Raw genomic sequence first — 17,673 nt, 5'->3', positions numbered from 1 at the left:
CAGATATGGCCTCAGAACACTGAGACCGAAAGGTCGAGCGTGAATCATATAGTAGATATGATCAACATAGTGATGTTCACCATTGAAAACTACTCCATCTCACGTGATGATCGGACATGGTTTAGTTGATTTGGATCACGTGATCACTTAGATGATTAGAGGGATGTCTATCTAAGTGGGAGTTCTTAAGTAATATGATTAATTCAACTTTAATTTATCATGAACTTAGTCCTGGTAGTATTAGCATATCTATGTTGTAGATCAATAGATCGCATTTAGCTCCCTTGTTTTATTTTTTATATGTTCCTAGAGAAAAATAAGTTGAAAGATGTTAGTAGCAAAGATGCGGACTAGCTCCGTGATCTGAGGATTATCCTCATTGCTGCAAAGAAGTATTATGTCCTTGATGCATAGCTAGGTGACAGAACTATTGCAGGAGCAGATGCAGATGTTTTAAACGTTTTGACAAAAGCTCGGTATGATAACTACTTGATAGTTTAGTGCACCATGCTTTACGGCTTAGAACCGGGACATCAAAAATGTTTTGAATGCCATGGGGCATATAAGATGTTCCAAGAGTTGAAATTGATATTTCATACTCATACCCGTGTCGAGAGGTATGAGACCTCTGACATTACTTTGCCTACAAGATGGAGGAGAATAGCTCAACCAATAAGAATGTGCTCAGATTGTCTGAGTACTACAATCACTTGAATCAAGTGGGAGTTAATCTTCCAGATAAGATAGTGATTGACAGAGTTCTCTAGTCACTATCACCAAGTTGCTAGAACTTCGTGATGAACTATAATATGCAAGGGATAACGGAAACGATTCCCAAGCTCTTCATGATGCTGAAATCGATGAAGGTAGAAATCAAGAAAAGCATCAAGTGTTGATGGTTAACAAGACCACTAGTTTAAAGAAAAGGGCAAAGGTAAGAAGGGGAACTTCAAGAAGAACGACAAGCAAGTTGTTGCTCAAGTGAAGAAGCCCAAGTATGGACGTAAGCCTGAGACTAAGTGCTTTTACTGCAAAGGGACTAGTCACCGGAAGCCGAACTGCCCCAAGTATTTGGCGGATAAGAAGGATGGCAAAGTGAACAAAGGTATATTGGATATACATGTTATTGATGTGTACTTTACTCGCGTTTATAGCAACCCCTCGGTATTTGATACTAGTTTAGTTGCTAAGAGTATTAACTTGAAACGGGAGTTGCAGAATGAACAGAGACTAGTTAAGGGTGAAGTAACAATGTGTGTTGGAAGTAGTTCCAAGAATGATATGATCATGCACACTCCCTATACTTTCGGGACTAGTTTTGAACCTAAATAAGTGTTATTTGGTGTTTGCGTTGAGCATGAATATGATTTGATCATGTTTATTGCAATACGGTTATTCATTTAAGTTAGAGAATAATTGTTATTCTGTTTACATGAATAAAACCTTCTATGGTTATACACCCAATGAAAATGGTTTGTTGAATCTCGATCATAGTGATACACATATTCATAATATTGAAGCCAAAAGATGCAACGTTAATAATGATAGTGCAACTTATTTGTGGCACTTTCGTTTAGGTCATATTGGTGTAAAGCGCATGAAGAAAATCCGTGCTGATGGGCTTTTGGAATCACTTGATTATGAATCAGTTGATGCTTGCGAACCATGCCTCATGGGCAAAGATGACTAAGACTCCGTTCTCCAGAACAATGGAGCGAGCAACTGACTTATTGGATATAATACATACTGATGTATGAGGTCCGATGAGTGTTGAGGCTCACGGTGGGTATCATTATTTTCTGACCTTCACAGATGATTTGAGCATATATGGGTATATCTACCTTAAGAAACATAAGTCTGAAACATTTGAAAAGTTTAAAGAATTTCAGAGTGAAGTGGAAAATCATCGTAACAAGAAAATAAAGTTTCTACGATCTGATCGCAGAGGGGAATATTTGAGTTATGAGTTTGGTCTTCAATTAAAACAATGTGGAATAGTTTCACAAGCTCATGCCACCTGGAACACCACAGCGTAATGGTCTGTCCGAACGTCATAAAACCGTACTTTATTTCACATAGTGCAATCTATGATGTCTCTTACTGATTTACCACTATCGTTTTGAGGTTATGCATTAGAGACAGCTACATTCACATTAAAAAGGGCACCATCTAAATCCATTGACACGACACCGTATGAACTGTGGTTTAGCAAGAAACCTAAGCCGTCGTTTCTTAAAGTTTGGGGTTGCGATGCTTATGTGAAAAAGTTTCATCTTGATAAGCTCAAACCCAAGTCGGAGAAGTGCGTCTTCATAGGATACCCAAAAGTAACTATTGGGTACACCTTCTATCACAGATCCGAAGGCAAGATATTTGTTGCTGAGAATGGATCCTTTCTAGAGAAGGAGTTTGTATCGAAAGAAGTGAGTGGGAGGAAAGTAGACCTTGATGAGGTAACTATACCTGCTCCCTTATTGGAAAGTAGTTCATCATAGAAATCTGTTTCTATGACTCCTACACCAATTAGTGAGGAAGCTAATGATGATGATCAGGTAACTTCAGATCAAGTTACTACCGAACCTCGTAGGTAAACCAGAGTGAGATCCGCACCAGAGTGGTATGGTAATCCTATTATGGAGGTCATGTTAATTGACCATGACGAACCTATGAACTATGAGGAAGCGATGATGAGCCCAGATTCCGCGAAATGGCTTGAGGCCATGAAATCTGAGATGGGATCCATGTATGAGAACAAAGTGTGGACTTTGGTTGACTTGCCCGATGATCGGCAAGCCATAGAAAATAAATGGATCTTCAAGAGGAAGACGTACGCTGATAGTAGTGTTACTATCTACAAAGCTAGACTTGTCGAAAAAGGTTTTGAAAAAGTTCAAGGTGTTGACTATGATGAGATTTTCTCACTCGTAGCGATGCTTAAGTCTGTCCGAATCATGTTAGCAAATTGACACATTTTATGAAATCTGGCAAATGGATGTCGAAACTACATTCCTTAATGTATTTATTAAAGAAGAGTTGTATATGATGCAACCAGAAGGTTTTGTCGATCCTGAAGGTGCTAACAAAATGTGTAAGCTCCAGCGATCCATCTATGGACTGGTGCAAGCATCTCAGAGTTGGAATATATGCTTTGATGAGTCGATCAAAGCATATAGTTTTATACAGACTTGTGGTGAAGCCTGTATTTACAAGAAAGTGAGTGGGAGCACTACAACATTTCTGATAAATATATGTGAATGACATATTGTTGATGGGAAATAATGTAGAATTTTCTGGAAAGCATAAAGGAGTATTTGAAAGGAGTTTTTCAAATAAAGACCTCGGTGAAGCTACTTACATATTGAGCATCAAGATCTATAGAGATAGATCAAGACTCTTGATAAGTTTTTTCAATGATTACATACCTTGACAAGATTTTGAAGTAGTTCAAAATGGAACAGTCAAAGAAAGAGTTTTTAGCTGGGTTACAAGGTGTGAAATTGAGTAAGACCCAAAGCCTGACCACGGCAGAAGATAGAAAGAGAATGAAAGTCATTCCCTATGCCTCAGCTATAGTTTATATAAAGTATGCCATGCTGTGTACCAGATCTATTGTATACCATACACTGAGTTTAGCAAGGGAGTACAATATTGATCTAGGAGTAGATCACCGGACAGCGGTCAAAATTATCCTTAGTGGAATAAGGATATGTTTCTCGATTATGGAGGTGACAAAAGGTTCGTCATAAAGGGTTACGTCGATGCAAATTTTGACACTAATCCAGATGACTCTAACTCTCAATATGGATACATTTTGAAAGTGGGAGCAATTAGCTAGAGTAGCTCCGTGCAGAGCATTGTTGACATAGAAATTTGCAAAAATACATACGGATATGAATGTGGCAGACCCGTAGACTAAACTTCTCTCACAAGCAAAACATGATCACACCTTAGTACTCTTTGGGTGTTAATCACATAGTGATGTGAACTAGATTATAGACTCTAGTAAACCCTTTGGGTGTTGGTCACATGACGATGTGAACTATGGGTGTTAATCAGATGGTGATGTGAACTATTGGTGTTAAATCACATGGCGATGTGAACTAGATTATTGACTCTAGTGCAAGTGGAAGACTGAAGGAAATATGCCCTAGAGGCAATAATAAAGTTATTATTTATTTCCTTATTTCATGATAAATGTTTATTATTCATGCTAGAATTGTAGTAACCGGAAACATAATACATGTGTGAATACATAGACAAACATAGTGTCACTAGTATGCCTCTACTTGACTAGCTCGTTAATCAAAGATGGTTAAGTTTCCTAACCATAGACATGAGTTGTCATTTGATAAACGGGATCACATCATTAGGAGAATGATGTGATTGACTTGACACATTCCATTAGCTTAGCACTTGATCGTTTAGTATGTTGCTATTGCTTTCTTCATCACTTATACATGTTCCTATGACTATGAGATTATGCAACTCCCATTTACCGGAGGAACACTTTGTGTGCTACCAAATGCCACAACGTAACTGGGTGACTATAAAGGTGCTCTACAGGTGTCTCCGAAGGTACTTGTTGAGTTGGTGTATTTCGAGATTAGGATTTGTCACTCCGATTGTCGGAGAGGTATCTCTAGGTCCACTCAGTAATGCACATCACTATAAGCCTTGCAAGAATTGTAACTAATGAGTTAGTTACGGGATGATGTATTATGAAACGAGTAAAGAGACTTGCCGGTAACGAGATTGAACTAGGTATTGGGATACCGACGATCGAATCTCGGGCAAGTAACATACCGATGACAAAGAGAACAACGTATAGTGTTATGCAGTTTAACCAATAAAGATCTTCGTAGAATATGTAGGAACCAATATGAGCATCCAGGTTTCGCTATTGGTTATTGACCAGAGACATGTCTTGGTCATGTCTACATAGTTCTCGAACCCATAGGGTCTGCACGCTTAAAGTTCAGTGACGATCGGTTTTATGAGTTTATATGTTTTGATATACTGAAGGTAGTTTGGAGTCCCGGATATGATCACGGATATGACGAGGAGTCTCGAAATGGTCGAGACATAAAGATTGATATATTGGAAGCCTACATTTGGACATCAGAAGAGTTCCGGGTAAAATCAGGATTTTACCAGAGTACCGGAGGGGTTACCGGAACCCCCGGGGGGCTAGGGCAGGCAGCGCGCCCCCTCCCTATGGTCCAAATTGGACTAGGAGAGGGGGGGCGGTGCCCTCCTTTCCTTCTCTTTCTTCCCCTTCCTTTCCCCCTCCTAGTAGGAGTAGGAAAGGGAGGAATCCTACTCCTACTACGAGAAGGATTCCTCCTCCTGGCGCACCAACAAGGGTCGGCCGGCCTCCCCCTTGCTCCTTTATATATAGGGGCAGGGGCACCTCTAGACACACAAGTTGATCACAAAGATCTCTCCCAGCCGTGTGCGGTGCCCCCCTCCACCATAATCCACCTCGGTCATACTGTAGCGGTGTTTAGGTGAAGCCCTGCTGCGGTAGCTTCATCAACATGATCACCACGCCGTCGTGCTGATGAAACTCTTCCCCGAGCTCTACTATATCGTCAGTTCGCGGGACGTCACCGAGCTGAACGTGTGCTGAATGCGGAGGTGTCGTATGTTCGGTACTAAGGATCGGTCGATCGTGAAGACGTAGGACTACATCAACCGCGTTGTCATAATGCTTCCGCTTAACGGTCTACGAGGGTACGTGGACGACACTCTCCCCTCTCGTTGCTATGCATCACCATGATTCCCCGTGTGCGTAGGATTTTTTTTTGAAATTACTACGTTTCCCAACAATAAGAACGGAAACATATTCCTTGGATTGACTATGTGTGATATACATACGAACGAAAATGTTTTTCTGGGATTCACTGTGTGGGATGTACATACCTACAAAATGATTTTCTTAGATTACCGTGTAGGATGTACATACCTACAGAAATGATTGGGTTTCGATGCCTCGCCCGATCGCACACGGCCCCAGCCTGGGTCCCAGGAGGGCCTATCCCCGATGATTTCTGGGTCATGTGTGAAGGACACCCTATCGCACACACTCACTTGGCGATGGTTCCACATGCCATCACGGAAAGGGGTTAAAAATCGTTTGTTTAGGACCGACGTGCACCAGTGACTCATTCATTTCTAGTGTTGAACACATGAAGGTAGAGGAAGCTCTTGAGGATTCGGATTGGGTAAATGCTATGCACGAAGAGCAGGACAATTTCGAGAGGAATCAAGTGTGGACATTGGTTGAAAAGCCCAACGACAATCACAATGTCATTGGAACCAAATGGGTGTTTCAGAATAAGCAAGATGCAGATGGACAAGTTGTACGCAACAAGGCCCATCTCGTTGCCCAAGGCTACACTCAAGTCGAAAGTATGGACTATGGTGAGACATATGGCCCCGTTGCTAGATTTGAGTCCATACGCATCTTACTTGCTTATGCAATCACCATGTTATCACCTTATACCAAATGGACATTAAAAGTTCTTTTCTAAATGGAGAAATTGAGGAGGAAGTTCATGTTAAACAGCCTCCCTGCTTTGTTAATACCAATAAACCTAATCATGTCTACAAACCTCATAAAGATCTTTATGGTATTAAACAAGCCCCTAGAGCATGCACTACAAAAAAAGACACATCCGTGACATTTTGGGCCGAACGAAATTTTTTTCTATCATACTTATGACACTTCTATGAAGATAATTGTGACAAAACCCGGTATCATCGTAGATGTGGTGGGCTCCTACTTCTATGACAAAAAATAATGACAGAAAATGGGCTTTTTGTCCTGGGCGGGCCGGAGACGCAGCTGCATGACATTCTTTGGGCCGTCCATGATGGAAAAACCATGGTAGAAGCGAGGGCGAGGACAATTTCAGGAAGTTCCCGGTTACGGTGGGTGCGGGGGCCAACTGATGCGCGTTTCTCTCATACAGATACGCGTGTGTGTGCGAGGCGTTGGTCTCTAACTGAACCCGTGCAAGGCGTTGGGCTCTAACTGAACCCAAGCGATTGCACTGCAGGCTACGCGTCACTAAACCCGAGTGATTCCTTTGCTACTGCTGCTAACTGATGCCGATCAATGCTGCCTCTAGATGAACAGTGAGCGTTGCTGGGGGGTTTGGATGAACAGTTCCCGGTGGGGGTGGATGAACAGGACCCCGTGGTGTTGCCTTTGGATGAATAGGACCCCGATCGATCGAGCCGGTTAGGGCTGGATAAACAGGACCCCTTGGAGGGCTGGATGAACAGGACGACCTCGTGGAGGGCTGGATGAACATTAGATGGTGGAGGGCTGGATAAACAGTAGCCCGTGGAGGGGTGGTTGAATAGGAGCCTGTGGAGAGGGCTGGTTCAACAGTAGTCGGTGGAGTAGCGCGCGGTGGAGGCTGGATGAACAGGAGCCCGTGGATGAATAGTCGCAGGTGGAGGCTGGAGGAGGTCGACGATGAATGAATAGTAGCCCATGGAGGCTGGAGGGGGTCGACAGTGGAGATGAACAGTATCTCGTGGAGTCCCGTTTTGCGGTACGCCACACCCCTCCCGATGAATAGGGCCCCCGTTTCGACCGTAGCGCTCCAACACAAGTCTGTTTCCTCCATTTTGCGGTACACGACACCCCTCCCGATCAACAGGACCCCCATTTCGACCGTAGGAGGTCCGTTTCCTCCGTTTTGCGGTACGCCAGACCCCTCCCGATGAACAGGATCCCGTTCCAAACGTGGCCTGTTGAACACAAGGCCGTTTCCTCCATTCTGCGTTTCGCCAGGCCTCGTTTCCATCGGCTATTCCATCCAAGCCCTCCCGATGAACACGACGACGCATTTCGTTCCAACCCAGCCGGTTGGCTCCCCATGAACACGACGACGACATTGTTTCTCCGTTCTGACCCAGCCATGTGCATGATCCCTGGCCGTACGTATGCGCGAGTAGGCGTTCGAGACCCCTCCTGTATGTACGTATGTGGCCGTATTTTATTTCTTGCACACTGGCCGCTGTACGTACGTGTACATGCTACGTGAGCGCCTCTACTACGACACGTGCGCGCCTCTACATCGATCAGTATGTACGTACATGTTTGCGACCAGAATGACAATGCTACGTACGCTTCGACCAGGTGGGTCCCGACTGTCAGGCACTTCCTTGCATGCGAAGATGTAGCTGGTGGGTCCCAGCAGTCAGGGGGGTGAATCATTTTTTTGCCCGGACGCACTTCCTTGCATGCGAAGACGTAGTTGGTAAGTCCCAACAATCAGGGGGGGACATTTTTTCGCGAAATATGGTTGCCCATACGGTGGGCCCCTGATGTCAGGTGGACGAATCATTGTTTTCCGCGTAATAAGGAGGCACTTCCTTGCTGCGGCCGTGGACCTAGCTGTCAGCCTCTCCACATATAGTCCATGCCTCCACGTTGACCACGCCGCCAAGAGCACCAGGGCGGTGGACGACGGTGAGGCCTTGGAAGGGGACGACGCGGAGCCAGGGAAGACGCGACAGTGGATGCCCACGCGTAGAGGAGTATGAGGGTTCACCGGTTCACTGCGGTTTGAGGCTGCCGCCGCCGCAGAATAACAGGGGGTGTGGGTGAGTAGAGGGATGGCCTGGCCAGCGGTGGGAGTAGTAGGGGGCGGTGAGACCTTTGCGGCATCGCAGCCGGCCACGGGAGGCAGGAGCACGAGGCACGACCGGCGCTAGTTTGGGCGGCTGGAGCAAGAAGACCAGAGGTTAAAGAAGTACTACGGCCGTTGGATGGACATCGTACGGTCACTGGAGCTAAAATCGTGCATATTGACTAAGTTGACAAAGCCCTCCATCCCCGTCAACTTAGTAGGCCCACAAGTCAGCCTCCCACTATACTAGGTCCCAGCTAGTAGGGGGAGTATTCATTTTTTGTGCGTAATAAGGAGGAACTTCCTTGCGTGCGAAGATATAGCTGGTGGGTCCAAGTTGTCAGCGGCGGTAATATTTTTTTCGTGAAATACAAAGGCCCTTTTGGTGGGTCCCAGATGTCAGGTGGAGGAATCATTATTTTGCACATAATAAGGAGGCATTTCCTTGCGTGCGGCTGTGGACCCAGCTGTCAACCTCTCCACGTACAGTCCACTTCAGATGCATGTCGGTCGTTGACCACATTGACCAGGCCGCGCCGAGAGCACCAGGGCGGTGGACGACGGCGAAGCGTAGGAAGGGAACAACACGGAGCCAGGGAAGACTCGATAGTTGTTTCCCACGCGGTGGGGAGTATGAATGTACGAGGGTTTACTGGTTCGTCTGTCGTCGCCAGAGAATAACAGCAGGTGCGGGTGAGTAGAGGGATCGCTAGACCAGTGATGGGAGTACGGTGGGGCGGTGAGGCCTGTGCGGCACCACAGCCGGCCGCAGGCAGGAGGGAGCAGGTAGTCCCGCCGGCGCTTATTTGAGCGGCTGGAGCAGGAAGAGCAGAGATTGAAGAAGCACGACGGCCGTTGGATGGACATCCAACAGTCGCTGCTTGTGCGTCAACCTTTTTTTAGGAAAGTCACAAATCTGTGGAAAACAGCATACATCCCATCTGCCATTATTTCTAATAATTTACAGCCCACTTGCTAATTCTTAAGGTTTTTTTGGTGCCCATATTCTTTTTGTTAGCATTACAGCCCATATTATGGCCACGGTTAAAAAATTATACGAATTTTTGCATATTCGGTGCGGTCCAAACTGTTTTTAATCCCGAAATTTCGAGTCACATTCAAACTGATTTTAAAAATAAATGTATATCAATATAAAATCCAAAAAATTGTCCATGCATAAAAATCAATGCAATTTAAAATATTAAAATGAAAAAAAAGTAATTTGAAACTAATTGCCGGTTTGATGTGTTTTAAAAATGTACATCCCATTTCTCATTACCGATAGGCCATTTTCTCGGCCAGCGGAATGAAGCTCTCCTCGTCTTGCTAGATTTGCAGCCCAACAGACCTAACAAAGCGACTTACTTGGCAAATCACAAAAAAACCGGGTTGTGGCCATGGACCCAGCTGCGGCCGTGGACCCAGCTGTCAGCCTCTCCACGTACAGTACTCTTCCGATGGAATTCGGTCATTGACCACATTGACCACGCTGCGCCGGGCGCACCAAGGCGGTGGATGACGGAGAGGCCTAGGAAGGGGACGACGCAGAGCAGGGGAAGACGCGGCAGTGGATGCCCACGCAGAGAGGAGTACAAGGGTTCACTAGTTCGGCTACGGTGTGAGGTTGCCGTCGCCGCAGAATAACAGGGGGTGTGGGTGAGTGGAGGGATTGCCTGGCTAGCGGTGGGAGTAGTAGGGGGCGGTGAGGCCTCTACAGCATCGCAGTAGGCCACGGGAGGAAGGAGCACGAGGCACGACCGGCGCTGGTTTGGGCGGCTGGAGCAAGAAGACCAGAGGTTGAAGAAGCACTATGGCCGTTGGATGGACATCGTACGATCACTGGAGCTAGAATTGTTCATATTGACTAATTTGACAAAGCCCTCCGTCCCCATCAACTTAGTTGGCCCACAAGTTAGCCTCCCACTATTGTGGGTCCCAGCTAGCAGGGGGTATTCATTTTTTTGTGCGTAATAAGGAGGCACTTCCTTGCGTGCGCAGATATAGCTCGTGGGTCCGACCTGTCACTGGTGGGAACATTTTTTTCATGAAATACAGAGGCCCTTCCGGTGGGTCCCAGTTGTCAGGTGGAGGAATCATTATTTTGCGCGTAATAAGGAGTCATTTCCTTGCGTTCGGCCATGGACCCAGCTGTTAGCCTCTCCACGCACAGTCTACTTCCGATGGTGTTGTTCGTTGACCACGTTGACCACTCTGCGCCGAGGGCATCCAAGGTGGTGGACGACGGTGATGCCTAGGAAGGGGACGACACGGAGCCGGGGAAGACACGGAGCCGGGGAAGATGCAGCAGTGGATGCCCACGCGAAGAGGAGTACGAGCGTTCACTGGTTCGGCTGCGGTGTGAGGATGTCGTCGCCGCAGGGCCTGGCTAGTGGTGGGAGTAGTAGAGGGCGGTGAGGCCTCAAGAGCAGCACAGCCGGCCACTGGAGGCAGGAGCAGGCAGTCTCGCCGGTGCTAGTTTGGGCGGCTGGTGCAAGAAGAGCAGCGATTAAAGAAGCAGCAGGACCGTTCGATTCAAATCCAAGGGTTACTGCTGCTAGAATCGTTTGTTGACTAAGTTGACAAGCCATGCGTACACGTCAATTTAGTAGGCCCACAGGTCAGCCTCTGAACCAGTGCGCCCCAGATGTCAGTGGGAGGAATCATTTTTTTGCGTAATAAGGAGGCAGTTGATTGCGTGCGGCCAGGCCAGTGGAGGGAGTAGGGTGGGCCGGGGAAACCTGTGCGGCATCATAGCGGGCCACAAGAGGAGGGAGCAGGTAGTCCCGCCGGCACTAGTTTAGGTGGCTGGAGCAGGAAGATCAAAGATTGAAGAAGCACGTCAGCCGTCGGATGGACATCCAACAGTCACTGCTGCTAGAATCGTGTGTTGACTGACAAAGCCTTGCGTAAACAAGTCAGCCTGAAAATCTGTGGCGTGTACAACCCATTTGCTATTATTTTTATAATTTTTACTCATTTTCTAATTCACATGGAATTTATTGCAGCCTGTTTTCTATTTTTAGAATTTCTGCCCATTTTCTAGTCAGTACCAGGGTTAAAAAATAACTAAATATGTGGGAAATTTTGAAAATTCACAATTTTTTGCTGGGGAACAAAATATTCTTAATCCAAAAATTAGTAGCCATATTAAAACAAATTTAAAAATAAATTAGTACTATGTCATGTTAAATCCAATGAATTACAGTATAAGATATCAGTGAAGAACAAAAACAAAAAAAGAAACTAATATCCCATTTGCTATATATTTTTTTGGAATTTTCAACCCCTTTTGATATTACTTTTAACAGACATTGACCATACTCTTTGGCCAGGACGGAATGCATCTTGCAGCCCAGTAAGTCAGAGAAAACAAATAGGCCTAGCGTGGGTATTCTTCAAAAAGAAATACTGGGCTACCTATTTTCCCAAAGAAAAAACTGTTGGGTTGGTCATGTTGTTAGACGGGCCACAGAGACCGCACAACCCAGTTTATAGCCTGCTCTCGGAATTACTACTCAAAAAAAGTTGTGCAATTTTGTCGTTAATTGACTATACATTGAAAATGATGTGGGTCCCGGATATCAGCAGGGTGGATTAGAGTAAAAAACGAGGGGTTCATCTGAGTAGTAAAAGAGGCGCTTGCTTGTGTTCGGGAGTGGACCTAGTGGGTCCGTACTGTCATACTCACAACTACAGTCCTCTCCCGATTCACTATGTTGACAGGGACCATTTTGAAAAAAAAACTATGTTGACAAGACCGGACAGTGGCGCCGCGGTGAGTGCACCAAGGCGGAGGATAAAGTGTTGTCGCCAATGTGCTGGGCTGGGTTGGACATTCTTATTGAAAAATAAAAATGCACCAGAACTATTTACGACGTTGACTACGATTTGCATGGGTCCGCTAGTTGCAGGAAGAAAATGCTAGGAGAAACAAGACTGGTCGCTATCTTTGCCTAAGAATAATATCGACTAAATGTAACGACACTATCATAGGAAATAATATCCTCTTGTTAAATCGTGAATTTAATGAACTGGTACATGAGCATTTCGCATTATTTATTTATTTACTTATTTATCTTTAGGGGACCATGAGCATGTACCTGGGCCGGATTCATGTGAGAGCCTCCCTTCCAGTTAATTATGGGCTTCACTATTGGGCCTTCATCAGTGGGCTACATGTTATCAACAAGTGGAAAATGTGTTCTGTATGAAAAATAGTATGCGCTACGTACGGTACGGGACACTAAAGGATCGAACCATGCAACGACTTCCAAAATATTGTGTTTGTTGTTCTAACAACACATTTATTCAACCAACAAACGAAATATACTACTGTTTGTACATTGAAAACAGCAGCAGCAGCAACCAGGGCTGGGGTGCAACAGAAGAAGTAAGCAGGCCAGAAGAGTGAAGACGCAACTCTCTCTTCCAAACCAAACATCAGCCATCATTACAAAAGGGCTACCAAGAAAGAACAAGTGTATGCATCAAACTAAATAAAGATCCTACTACACCAAGTGTACGCATCTAACTAACTGGCTCAGTTAGACGTTACTATTTATTAAGCTATGGAGATTGGTTGACGGCTTGAACTAGATGGGTGCCTGACGGGGGAAACTCCAGCCAGCAGGTCGGAGTCTGATACTTGCGACCCTCTCTCCTACTTTGGGCTGCAGAGCGTGGTGGCACATATCAGGGTATGGTGCATGCAGAGACGCATGGTACATTGTGTACATACAGTTTTTCCTGATGAACGAAACCACGCTGCCATCATGATCCTTGCCGTCGGTTATCTCCAGGTTAATCGGATAATTTAGTCCGACAAACAGACAACGTGTACCAAGGCTACTTACCAACCTCCAGTCAAAAATTCCTGAAGGCACAGAGAAGCTGGGATCCTGCTCAAAGACCTTGTAGTGACTGTGATTGTATTCCGCAAAATAACACATCCGGTACATGTGAACGATCATCAATTGTTCGTCGTCGTCTGATCGAGCCAGGAACCACCTGCAACTCCCATGCCGCTTTTCTTTGAAAGGTTCTGGGATTAGGAAGGGTAGGGACACCAGGCGGCCTTCGACATCATATCAAGTTGGAGTCAAATAACCCTCAAAAAAAGTTGGAGTCAAATAAAAAAGGGCTCTTGATGTAGTCAATCTTAAGAACAACATGTTATGAGCATGAATATTTTTCAGTAAATGTTGACAGTAATATAAGCATGCCATCATGATACCATAGGAAAGTAACATACTGCTGTAACAGCCGTTTGTAGCGATGACTGGAGTAGGCCAGCAATACGTCCAGCCATAGAAGGAGTCGACAGCGTAAATAAAGCCCTTGTGTTCAATGGCATCAGAGAATCATGGAGGATGTATGATCCTGCGATGGACGTGCAGATTTATCCACTTACCGCAGTGACCTGTCAGATAGGCGAGACCGCGGTTGAAGAACGCAATTAGCCTGAAGTCTTTATAATTCGCAGATCTTGTGGGCACTTGGCAGATTACAACCTTGAGAAAATCAAACTTGGTATCATGTTGGCTACTGTAAGATTCCGAGTATTCTGGGCCGCGGTGCCAAAGCAGTGCAGTGTTAATCGAAGGAAGGGGATCAATCGCCGGGTGTAGACCTCCACGAGCATCCAGCTGCCGCGACCGTCGACGAGCACCATCCAAGAAGTGTTCATGCCGACCCAGTACATACCGTTAATGTAGTTGATGGTGATGGGGATCGGATCACAGTTAAGTGGGTTGATGCTCGCCACCCTACGATTGTTATGCTGCGTGACACGCTGTTTCTGAAGACCAGACAGCATCAGCAAGCAAGGAGCTGGCTTAAAAAGCTCCGGCCTGAGGGCGAGCAGCATGGTACTGAGATTGTCCACACGCCAAACAATGAGCTTGATTACCTGTGTGGGGAGCGAACTCCAGCCACTCTTTCGGCGGACGTTGCTCGGTTCTGCCATTGTTAGTGCTTGGGTTTCGGATGACACTACTAGGAAAAAGGCTACTAGCAGCGCGGGTAAAATGGCTACTAGCTGCGCGGGTACCTGCGCTACTAGTATCGCGCTACAGCTAATAGTTAGTAGTAGTGTGGGAGAAACCCGCGCTACTACTAACTTTGTTAGTAGTAGCGTGTGCCACCCACGCTACTGCTATCACAGACTCGCGCTACTACTAATGAAGTAGTAGTAGCGTGCCTACAATACCAGCGCTACTAGTATCCTAAATACTAGTAGGGCACTATTTTCCCAACGCTGCTTGTAGCAAATTAGGAATTAAAAAAAATAAAAATAGATGCAGTATTCATGAATGGAGATCAGAGACACGTCCAGTGCAAAATAAATTTCACAGAACCATCTTAAAACTTGCAGTGTTCATGGATGCAACATTCAACATCTCAATTCGAAGAGATCACGAGGACACACACAACCATCACCAAAAGGTTGGTACCTTCCCTAGCGGTTCACCACCAACCAAACCAGACCACTTCTCTAGATGTATGTACAAAGCGTCGAGGTCCTCCACCTTGAGGAACTCCGGACGGTGGCGTCGTCCTCCACCTCGGTGACCTCCAGACGGTGGCATCGAGGTCCTCCACCCTGGGGACCTCCTGCGTCGCAATCACCTGGACGATAATCTGTATGACGCGGTCGCGGGGCTTCACGGTGAAGTCTGCCTCCGAGTAGTTGAAGAGCATGACTCCCACCGGGCCACAGTAGTACTTGTCGATCACCCTGCACCCAGTCGAGAAAGTGAAAACTTGTTAGTTCGCGCCCTCATGCAGATCTAGTAGGATATTTTCTTCAATTATATGTCTCTTTTAGTCTATTATGAATCTTCAAAACGGAAAAACACCTACTAAATGCATACCCTAGCTGTACGTGTTCATGCTATCTTCTTGTTTTGGTGCATTCAAGAAATACTAGTGTATTTGAGCTATATATGCTTGAAATATTTGATAGTTAACATATGTTAAAAATTTATCATTTCATGGATAGGGAAATCGCCAACAAAGGACATCAGAAAATTGATTCCCACTGCTCTTCAAAACAGCGCCGGGGTCAACGTTGACTCTCCAGAGAGCACCATTTTAAATCGGGTGGAAAAATGTACACAGAGAGTGATCTAAACGCTCTTATATTAGTTTACAGAGGGAGTAGTATATAACGATGCCCATCATCTTGTGGAAAAATGTACTAGCTACCAATAATGAACTATTCACGTTGAACAATTTAAATTCGAAAAATTGTGAATAATGATTCAGCTTACACATCCTATAAACAAAATGGTCAACTCCATGATGTATCCATCAAATACCTAAATTTTAACATGGAAACCTTCCATAATATATATACGGGAAAGAGATAGCAAAATGGATCATGCTTGAGATAGAGATTCTCACTACAAATCTTAACAGAAGACATGACTTGCCAACACCTGAGTCCCCAATAAGCAATAGCTTGAATAGGTAATCACTGCATGGTCAAATAAGAGAATGTTAGTCTCCAGCAAACACAGTGCGCAGAGAGTAAAACAAGTAGTGGTGACATTTTCAAGATGATAAAAAAGGGCAGCGCACTGCACGTAGCTCCTACTTGCGCAGGGTTCACGGAAGGGTCCAGCCACTTCCAAAGATGGTAATAAGATACAATAACTATGTCCAGGCTTGAAAGATTGAAAATAAATTAAATGAGAAATGTATTCAAGATAATAGCACACAACAATTAGATGGAATAATATTGTCGGGCTTAGACAAGTAAGCAGCGATAGATGAAGGGACATTTTGCTGTTTAATACTCAGCCAAAATGTCAGTTTTGCTAAGCTAATAGATCCCTATGTACTAGTGTGTGATTACTATGATAGAATGTAAAAATAGTTCCCCTTGCAGCATTAAGATATAATGATATTGTAACATTGAATGACTAGAGTGCAACCACAGTTATTAGCAGCAAGGTAAGTTAAGGATCCATTCATGTCATACACAGAGTAAAGACTAGTACTATAACAACAACCAGCGCCCATTGATTCCTGCGATGAGAACCGTCTTTGAACAAAAGATCGCGCATTTGATGATCTGATACGAGCAAGTACTAAAGTACTAAAGATCGCGCATCTCAGAAGTTTATAATGATATTACGCTTATGGTGCCTAAATTATTCTACATATGCCGTAGCATCAGCAGCAAACATGATTAAGTCAGTGATGTAAAACAATTACACATGGTGCTAAGTAAGATACCCTAGCTCCAAACATCTAAAATAGTCATTTCTTCTGTTTGGCACCTAGAAACATAGCTAATGGCTACATTTAGTTTGTCTTCCGCAGGTTTCCACATGCATCCGTATTTTATCAAGCCAAGTATGCATGTATGTTGGTTAATTAATTGTGTTGTTAAAGTAAACAAGTACTAGCGCCTTTGCTTGTCAATTGTACATACAGAAATTGACCTAACCCTGGCAACCTCGCACAGAATAGCAGACGCTGCGTCCATTCCAAGCGATTAGCGGGGCAGGGTGGGTTGTACTGCCCCCATTCAAGCCTGAAATAGATGCCAAACAACTATATGGAGTTGGCGATACACGACTACCCCAGCCTGCAATGAGGCAGGAGCTAGCGATGGCCATATGTCGCCAGCAATTCTACCGCGCGGAGACCCATGAGGCCAGCCGCCCCGATCTGGACGGAGCCCAGGTCTCCAGAGACAACTAACCCTAGCACCCTTTCCCCCACCCCAAATTCCAACTAAAGCGCAGGCACGAAATCTCTAACTAGACGGGCGCGATTTGAGCCACGGGGGCACAGAATTGGAACCTGAATCGGAGCGCGGGGCAGACGATTGAACTTAATTTACCTGGGATTGAGGGAGGTGTGGGCGGCAAGGTCGCGGGAGGAGTACTTCCCGGAGGGCCCAAAGATGTGTGTGTCGCCCTGTTCGTTCCCGCCCTTCGCCGGCGCCCACGTCGGCCGCGCCGTCGTCGTCATCTCTCTCTCCGGCCGGAGGAGGAGGAGCTGGCACCGCGGC

The sequence above is a fragment of the Triticum dicoccoides genome, chromosome 4A (assembly GCF_002162155.2).
Source record: "Triticum dicoccoides isolate Atlit2015 ecotype Zavitan chromosome 4A, WEW_v2.0, whole genome shotgun sequence".
Classification (NCBI taxonomy): Eukaryota; Viridiplantae; Streptophyta; class Magnoliopsida; order Poales; family Poaceae; genus Triticum; species Triticum dicoccoides.
The sequence above is the reverse complement of the archived record's forward strand: the minus strand, read 5'-3'. Positions refer to the sequence as shown.